This window comes from Sciurus vulgaris (genome assembly GCF_902686455.1).
Source record: "Sciurus vulgaris genome assembly, chromosome: 5".
NCBI classification, from domain to species: domain Eukaryota; kingdom Metazoa; phylum Chordata; class Mammalia; order Rodentia; family Sciuridae; genus Sciurus; species Sciurus vulgaris.
The window spans coordinates 136,652,690-136,662,400 of record NC_136465.1 but is presented as its reverse complement, the minus strand read 5'-3'; the positions used below and the strand labels follow the sequence as shown (position 1 = coordinate 136,662,400).

Below are 9,711 nucleotides of genomic sequence, written 5' to 3'. Positions count from 1 at the left end.
TCAGTCTGTTATTTTTTTCCCTTCCCCCCACTCCTCCCACCACTCTTTCCCTGTACAATCCTTCCTTCTGTACAATCCTTCCTTCCTCCATTTTTACCACCCTCCTTATCTCAAACCCTAAACCTAACCCTAACCAAAATGCTAAACCCTCCTACCCCCCTTATATGTCCCCATCTGCTTATCAACGAGATCATTCGTCCTTTAGTTTTTTGAGATTGGCTTATCTCACTTAGCATGATATCCTCCAATTTCATCCATTTGCCTGCAAATGCCATAATTTTATCATTCTTCATGGTGGAGTAATATTCCATTGTATATATATGCCACAGGTTCTTTATCCATTCAACTGAAGAGATCTAGGTTAGTTCCACAATCTGGCTATTGTGAATTGAGCAGCTATGAACATTGATGTGGCTGTATCTCTGTAGTATGCTGATTTTAAGTCCTTTGGGTATAGGACAAGGAGTGGGATAGCTGGGTCAAATAGTGGGTCCATTCCAAGTTTTCTGAGGAATCTCCATACTGCTTTCCAGAGTGGCTGCACTAATTTGCAACCCACTAGCAATGTATGAGTGTACCTTTTTCCCCACATCCTCGTCAACACCTATTGTTGCTTGTGTGATAATCGCCATTCTAATGGGTGGATGAAATCGTAGGGTAGTTTTGAGTTGCATTTCTCTTATTACTAGAGATGTTGAAGATTTTTCATATATTGTTGATTGCTTGTACATCTTCTGTGAAGTGTCTGTTCATTTCCTTAGCCCATTTGTTGATTGGATTATATGTATTCTTGGTGTAGAGTTTTTTGAGTTCTTTATAGATTCTGGAAATTAGGCTCTATCTGAAGTATGAGTGGCAAAGGTATTCTCCCACTCTGTAGGCTCTCTCTTCCAATTACTGACAGTTTCCTTTGTGAGAGAAAGCTTTTTAGTTTGAATCTATCCCAGTGGTTGATTCTTGCTTTGATTTCTTGTATGGGAGTCCTGTCCAACAGATTGAAGGTTTGGACCGACTTTTCTTCTATGAGATGCAGGGTCTCTGGTCTGATTCCGAGGTCCTTGATCCATTTTGAGTTGTGTTTTGTGCAGGGTGAGAGAAGGGGTTTATTTCATTCTGTTGCATATGGATTTCCAGTTTTCCCAGCACCATTTGTTGAAGAGGCTATCTTTTTCCCATTGCATATTTGCTAATAGAAGGAAACGTTATTTTAAAATGTAACACTTTAAACTTTCACCACACAGTGGCGCTATAGTTCTTGCATATTTACATGTGGTTGTATATGTAATCCTTTTTATTAAAAATGTTCTGTTTTCTAGAGTCTTTTGTCAGTCATACTCCTGATTTGGTTCAATATTCACATTATTTCCATTACATAAAATTTCATTTTCTTACAAGAGAAACACCTGCAGTTTGATACCTTTGTGAATATTAACAATTAGTTTCCATCTCTCTTTTTGTTAAAACAGATGTGCTAAAAGAAAAACTACATAAAAGAGGTGTTCGTATTTTGACTGGCTTGGGAAAATACTTTCAACAATTGGACAAGGAAGGAAATGGGCTTTTAGATAAGGCAGATTTGAAGCAAGCTCTGAAAGTATTTCACTTGGGAGTGTCTGAAGAGGTATGTACCAAGGAAAATTTTCTGCAGAGAGTTTCCTTGGGTGGCTTTATTCACTTTTCTTCTGAAATTTTAGTAACTCATTTGAATTCTTCTTGCCCTATTGTCCATATAAAGCAACCAGGCAAAAGTCCTATTGGTTTTTGAAAGCTCAGTGTTCATTTCTCTTATTAAGAGCTTAGTACTCAGGCATTGTGCTAGGCTCTGAGGAGGCATACTGTCTACTCTCACAATCTTCATAATTGAGGGAAATTATTTTGAAATTACATATGTATGAAGAAGAAAATGTTTTTGGTACACATGGGATGGTGTCTAATTCCACACCAGGTGATAGGGAAGGAAAGGAAAGATCATAGGAGGGATTCTGGAGGATACATCTAGGCTGAGTTTTGAAGGACAAGGAAGAATTAACTAGGAGTTAAGGGAGGATGAGACTGTGGACAGACTGCAGATATTTCATGAACAGGAGAGCCTATGTGAAGGCATGGAAGGGGAGGGAGTAGCCTGTTTCCCAAGCCACAGACGGTGATCTTCTAAGTCTTTACATGCTACAGCTCATTCCCATTTAGGCCACGCTTTCTCGACACACGGTATTGCTGTGACACTTCTGTCTAAAAAAGCACCACCTTCTGAACTCTGAGTCTTTCTGTATCAATTTCCCTTTTTTTATTTTTTCATGTCATAGTGTGAATGTTGTCTGGCTGTGCCTGCAAGTAGAACTTAGGTCCCATGAGGGTAGGGACCCGGTTGCTTCTGGTCCCATTATTTCTCTAGCACCTTGAATGGGACCTGGCATACAGCAAGTGCTAAATAAATAGTGCATTAGTTTCAACAGACACGTGTGGAAGCAAGAGAAATAGAAGAAAGGGGAGAAATGAGTCTGGTACACTAAAGTCTTACATGCTAGTTTCGATTATGTTCTAGCAGCATATAAATTTGACTCATATCAAGGATTTCAGCTAAAAGATTCTTTGGCATTGTTCTCGTTTTCCTCAAAGAGTCTCATTATAAGGTATAGTCTGTTTTGTGGAAGAAATCCCGGAAATTGTATTCGTGAGATTCAGGTTCAAGTTTTAGTCCTATGGCTTTAACTGTGTGTTTTTGGACAAGGCTTTTAACTTTTCTGGTTGACAGGCTATCTGTGAGCAATTCTGAGGTGATTGCCCTAGTAAGACTGTGTGGAAGTTCAAATGAAAAAGTTAAATGGGAATATGCCTTATCAGCTACAAAATCCTGTGCCCACATGATATTGCTTGTCACTTATCATTGTAGCATACCCACTCCTTCTGCTCCTTGGGGTTTTTTATGATGTGTAAGTTTGTGGCCCACCTAGTGATACACACCATGGATCATACACCCTCACCTCTTTTTTTTTTTTTTTTTGTAGATTAAAAATAAAGCAGGAGTAGGATATTAGAAAGCCTTGATGTTTGTTTTTGATATAACAAGTAATCAGTAATTGATAGAGAGCTTGAGACCAGATACTTTGACCCAAATTAGTGATTTTCCTGTATTGGCTGCAGTTCTGTATTGTTGTTAAATATTTGGTTAGATTTATGAGTAAACTGAAGCAATCCTGTAAGACTTCTAATGTAGGGATAACATACAAGAATGTGAGTAAACCTTCCCTTTTTCATGTTTGGTAAATAATATTCCTCTTATGTTTCCTGTCACATCACTAGAACCTGCTCTTGCAATGATGAGCATGAGCAAGAGGCTTGAGAATAAGATATAAGAGTCACCCACATAGATCTAATTGTGGAACTAGAACATGTTTGTGGGAAGACATTGTCATTCTCCCTGATTTGAAACAAACAAACAAAAATTGATCTGCACCTTGAAGAGCCTAATTTATATAGAAACTAGCAATGAATTTACTCCAGGTTTTTCAGCTGAATTGCTTCCATACTATGCCTGTCTAGAGTACATAAATTTGTTTCCACTTATGTAAAATTACTCGATTCTTGAAAATAACAACTTTTAAGCTTTAGAAATACCTTTAATTCTAAGTATTCTATTGAGTGGGTGAACAAATCTGTCGTCTGTTCATATTACTCACAATTTTAAAGGTCAGCTCATTTTCAATTCAACAGCACCGACACATAAAATCTCTGTAATGCACAGGGCTTATGATAAACAAAAATATGTATATGGGCTGTTAAGAATTGAGGGGAAAAAGGGCACTTGGGAGATTTAGTTTTTTCTAATTAAAGTTTTATTTGAAAAAAATAGGAGGAATGGAATAGGATAATTTTATTGAGTATTTATTTGCCAAGTAGTTCACTAGGTGTTTTCTTTAGTATTGTTTAAAGCTAACAACTTGGTTGAAAACAGTGACATATAGTTATCTGAGTTTAAGGAACTGTCATTCTGTAATTTCTTTTGTTATCAAGAATGCTGTGAATAGAGCATTCTCTTTTTAATAGTGGCATTTGCCAAAGAAGGAAATGGAAAATGGCAAAGTGAGCAAAACCAACAGGAGGGGGTTCCTCAAATTACATAAATATACATTTCAGTGTGAATTATGCAGTAATATTTAGAATCATTCAAATCAATCTTTGCTTTGAAATGTGAAGACCAGCAGGAATACAATTAGTGGTCAAAATGCTGTTGGAGGTGTTTCAGAACCTGAAGTGACTTTTGAATTGTCATAGATATAGCACATTAAAATAATAAAATATTCAAAATCCAGTACATGGTAGCTATTTCTGTCTATCTATCTATTGATATCTATTGAACTTTAGTGATTAATTTTTAACCAGAACATGGGCTGAGTTGCAGGGTTCAGTGGGTATACAGAGGAGAAAACAGGGAGATGTTGGTCAAAGGGTACAAAATTTCAGTTAGGCAGAAGGTCTAGTGATCTATTGCACAGTGTGGTAACTATAGTTTAGTAATAGTGTATTGTGTATTTCAAAATAGCCCAAAACAGGATTTTAAATATTTTACCACACATGGAGAAATGATAAATATGTGAGGCTGGTATGTTAATATCTTCCTATGAAGATACTCTGATTTTATTGTTCTATAATTAATAACGTATTGAGAGATCATATTGCATTCCACACAAATATATACAATTATCAATCAAATAAAAATAATTTTTATTTATTTAAGATAAAGTTTGTGAGTATATTGCCCCCCTAAATTGGTTCTTAACTTTATAGAACTATTCACTTCAGATTTCCATAAGTAGTTTTCATAATGTTTTGTTTGGATTGATATGTAACTTTCTGAATTTTCTTAATAGTGAGCTCCTTTGTCTAGAGCTATAGAAGATGTAACAAAATATGACTATAACAGGTTTTTTTGTGTGTGTGTGTGTGACTGTATATAACTTAGAGATTTAACAATGAACCCTGTGACTATTTCTAGGATTTTGAGTCTTTGTGGCTAATTCTGAGTAGCAGCAGCAATGACGAGGGCAAGGTGGATTATGGAGAATTCAAACGGGCCATTATTGGGTGAATGAATGAATATAGAAAATCATTTGTTCGAAAGGTAACTGCTAAGTAATCTTTTAAATTATTCTTTTAATATATCATTAGTTCATTATTTGAAAATTTTAACAATTACCATTTATAGTGTGTCACTTATTGCACCTGTAAAGCATGTTGGGTTTAGTAAACACAAAATAAACATGCATATGCATGTCAGATTACCCAAAATAAAGTGAAATAGCTTCTGCATAAGTTTTAGAAAAATAGGATAAAAGGAAAAGAATTTGAAATCAAATTTTGTTCATGAATTACTGCCTGTATAAATTGCATAGCTGTTTGACTTTTTGTGTTATGAAATATCCCTGAGCCTCAGTTTCCTATCTCATGGAGTTGATACAAGGATTGAAATGAGGTGGTAGATATAAAATTCTTAGCATTGTGACTTCCCTTTGCCATGCTCAACACATGTTATTTAAGATGATAACTAAATGTGTTTCTCTGGCTTTTATAATATGCATGCTAACTGATAAAATGAGGATCACAATATCATACTAAATTGGTATTAAAATAGGAAGGAGCCCAGTGTTATAGAAAACTACATATTACCTGACTTTGGTGGCCATTTTCAGATTATAACTTTGAGAAATATAGTTTTCTTTTTCTTTGTATGTGGACCTAATACAACGTGTGTGTGTATGTGTGGTGTGTGCGCGCGTCGTGCGTGCGTGTTGTGTGTTTTAATGTTAGCTTTGAAACAAAGCTATTCTGTTTAGAGTGGGATATACAATTATATCAGGTATAAATAATCAAATAGAAAATTAGAAATAAATATCAAATAGAAATTTGTCTTTGCTGAATCAAGAGGGCAAAATGAAAACCTTAAATGAAACAAATTCACCACATAGTACTTATTTGTACTCATTTGTACTTTATATGTCCTGGTGATAGGTCTGAGTGTCAGGAGTAGAAATTGAATCATTTTCCTGTTTGTATAGTACCTTGGTACTGGGAATAGATGGGAAAATAAGAGTTATAGAGTATTCTGTTAGTTTGCTAGGGTAGCCATTATCAAAATACACACATTATATTACTGGAACAAGATAATTTATTTCCTTACAGCTTGGACACTAGAAGTCCAAGAGGAGGAGGTCAGCAAGGGTTGGTCTCTTCTAAGCCTCTCTCCCTAGCTTGTAGCTAGCTGCACTTTCACTGTGTCCTCACGTGTTGTCTGTTCTGTTGTGTCCTTCTCTCTCTCTCTCTGCTCTCTCTCTCTCTCTCTCTAGTAGGAAAACTAGTCGTAATGGATTAGGATGTACCCTAAAGATTCTATTTTAGCTCAATTACATCCTTAATGGCCCTGTCTCCAAATACGGTCACATTCTGAGGCACTGGGGGTTAGGGTTCAACCTAAGAATTTGGAGAGGGTTTGATTTAGTTTACAACAGGTACCAGATTTCTGTGAATTCATGAACTCAGTAGTGTGAATAAATGAAACAGATTCTAGTTTTGACTCTTCTGCCAATGCAGGATGTTGCTTTGGGAAGCTTGTGCATTTAATGTGCCTAATCATATTCCCAACAAAGTTTTTTTTTGATGTTTTATAATACTGAGAGTTGTATTGAATTAGAGGAGCAGTAAAATAACTAGCATTTCAAAAGGTAATGTTAAATTCAAAGAATGGGTTAATAACAATCATTTAAAGCTATATTACCTTTTCATTGATTTTAGTGAAGGGATATTTGCAACTTCACTTTTTGCATAAAATAGTCCCCCTGGTGATTTGTTTTGATCAAATAGCAGTTTCATATGAGTCTTGAAGCTGGAAGTTAACCCAAAAGATTTTTTATCCAGCTCTTCAGTTTGCAGAGAAGGAAAGCCAGGGCAACAGAGGTTAGCTTACTTTCTCAAGGTTAGCATGCTAGAAGGTGGTAGTATGAGTTTCCTAATATCTTGCTTCATTATCTTTTTTCCTATATTTATGATGTTTCCTTATATTTCAACTTAGTACATTTAAATTGTCCTGTTTATATAGCTCAGAAAGAACTTACTGCAAAATAGATAATTAGGTTCTTGTGTGTAATGATTTCATAGAAAAAATAACATTTCCTTATTTAGGTTTTTATGAAACTGGATTTTAACAAAACTGGCATTGTGACTCTCACAGACATAAGAAAATGTTATTGTGCCAAGAAGCATCCTCAAGTAATTTCCAGGTAATTGTTATGAGTCAAAATGCATTTGGTTCTAAAATGCTAGTTAATAAAAGCATCATCTTTAAGTTTAAAGCATTGAATGAGGAAGGAAAAACTAACTTTTGTTTGAATCACAACTTGAGAGCTATTTACCCATTTTTATTTAAAGTTCTTAGGTTAATTATTTGAATTTCTTCCCCCCTTCACCCCCTTGTACTGGGGGTTGAACCCAGGGTATCCCTAGTCCTCATATTCTTTATTTTGACAGAGTCTCACTAAGTTGCCCAGGCTGGCCTCAAATTTGCCACCCTCCTGCCTCAGCCTCCTGAGTAGTTGGGATTACAGGTGTAAAAGGAAGTCCAGCTTTGATATTATAATTGATACAGAACTCTTAATTTTTTCTTAGAAGAGGATGATGAATTTGAGTTTTAAAAGACCAGATTTAGAAAGTAGGTAATGCCAGTTCTCAGGTTAGTTTACTGTTTCTTCTTCCATGTTATCTGTACTTGAGCATTTTTGGCAGAATAAGGAAATGCCCTTCTCTGGGGATGAAATTATGTATAATATATATACTATCCCCAAATATACATATATTACATACATATATATATACATATATATATTTGGGGATATAGCAAATTTCTCAAAGTAATTTTAGAAATTCAGTTCCTATTGTATAAATCCAGATTTTTTTTAACAAAATTGATTTATAAAATAATTCTTAATTATAAAGAAAGAATTTGACCACCACTAATCTCCTTTCTATTACATTTTTCTTCAGCGATGTAAAAGTTACTCTCATTTAACATATGTATTTCTGTCCTTAATCTATGAATTTAGTAGCCATATATCTACTATAAATATCTACTATTTTTGAAGCATTTTTTTCCCCTGAGTTGAAAGGTATATTAAATGTATTGCTATATATGCACTTGGCTTTTTATAGTCAACAGTGTGTTTGGAGCTATTACATGTTAATGCATATTGAATCACTTTGTTTTTACCTTCTACATATTATTAGTTTCACAAATCAATATTTTATAATTTTTATAGCCTATTGGTAGGTTTTTAATTTCTAATTATTGATGTATAACCAATAAAGCAATACATAAGCTTATTTGTAACTGTAGGCTCACTTTCTTCTGATTCCTTGGAATTATATCAACACCTAAAATTAGTTGAATATCTATATTTTGACTTTAATTATATTGCCAAATTATACTGTATGATAACCATACTATTGGAGAATTTTTTTCCTTCACAATTTTGCCAGCAGTTTGGCTTTTTTGCCATTTGGTAAGTTAAAAATTTTTTATTTGCATTTCCTTGGTTACTAGAGAATATTTATTGACCATTGTTCATATTTTATGACTATTGACCATCTTTTATGAAGTTTCTGATTTATCACTTTAATTATATTGTACTAATGTGGAAGACTATTACTTAAATAATAGAATTGGTTTTGATGATTAGCGTCATCACTGGTTCCAAATTTTCAATATTTTTATTTTTTTCTTTTTGTCTTCTCAAGTTGCTTAAGTAGCTTTAGTTTTATTTTGTATCACTGAAATTTAGAGAGTTTTGCTTTTGTTGCTGGGTCTTTTTTTCAGAATTTTTGCACTTGGTCTTTGCACTCATATTATAGAGGATTAGCCAGTAAGCTAAACACTCTTAAAAAGAGAAACACCTCTTATTAATTTTTAGAAAAGAAAAACTCTGTTGTTATCTATCATTGCAAAGTAGGACAAAAATTGTATATGATTTACAATTAATTTCATTTTAAGGCTTTTATACCATGTATAATTTTATTTGACTAATAGAAAATATTCTTTTGTTATTTTAAGTAATTTATTACAAAAATTATTTTAAAGTCTAACAGAAATGGAATATCTCAAATGTGTTTCTGCGTAATGGTATTAGATGTATTTGTTATGGTAAATATTTCTAATCTTTAAAAGTAGTGAAAGCAAATTAAGTTGTAGATGGTAGAAGATAGGCATTTCCTAGGTAGAAGATTTTAGGAGGTCTAAAATTTTTGACTATTTGTTGAAGCATAAACTTAAGAAATGTTTTTCTTAGAAAAATATTGAGCTAAAACTTATCTGTTCAAAAGTACGAATAGTAAACGGAGAGAAGTTTCTCCTGCCCATATTTATGTTTTTATATAGATTATATCCTGATGAATTTTTAACCTTGACTAGGAGTCATTTGTTCTCGACTTCTCATGTCTGATTTTGAAAGACAGAAACCTTCTTGATACCCCAAACAGATTGCATTCCTTTAATTGAAAGGCACTTTACAAGCATTATTTTCAAAGTACATTAGAGAACCTCTGGTTTGTGAAAAAGATCCAGCTAATTTTGTTTAGCTTTTTAGATAAATGATCAGGGAGATGTTCCCATTTAATTCTGTCATTTACAATGCAACCTGACTTTAAAATATTTTAGAGAGCCACAAAGAT

The 9,711-nt window shown here is 33.9% G+C and overlaps 1 long non-coding RNA gene across 1 annotated transcript; it reads left to right on the top strand.

Annotated features, from left to right (window-relative positions):
* The first annotated feature begins 1,258 nt into the window (after nucleotides 1-1,258).
* On the top strand, nucleotides 1,259-7,268 carry LOC306661426. Its single transcript, XR_013763873.1, has 3 exons — nucleotides 1,259-1,621; nucleotides 4,994-5,119; nucleotides 7,174-7,268. It is a non-coding gene; the product is annotated as an uncharacterized lncRNA (long non-coding RNA).
* The last annotated feature ends 2,443 nt before the right edge of the window (nucleotides 7,269-9,711 follow it).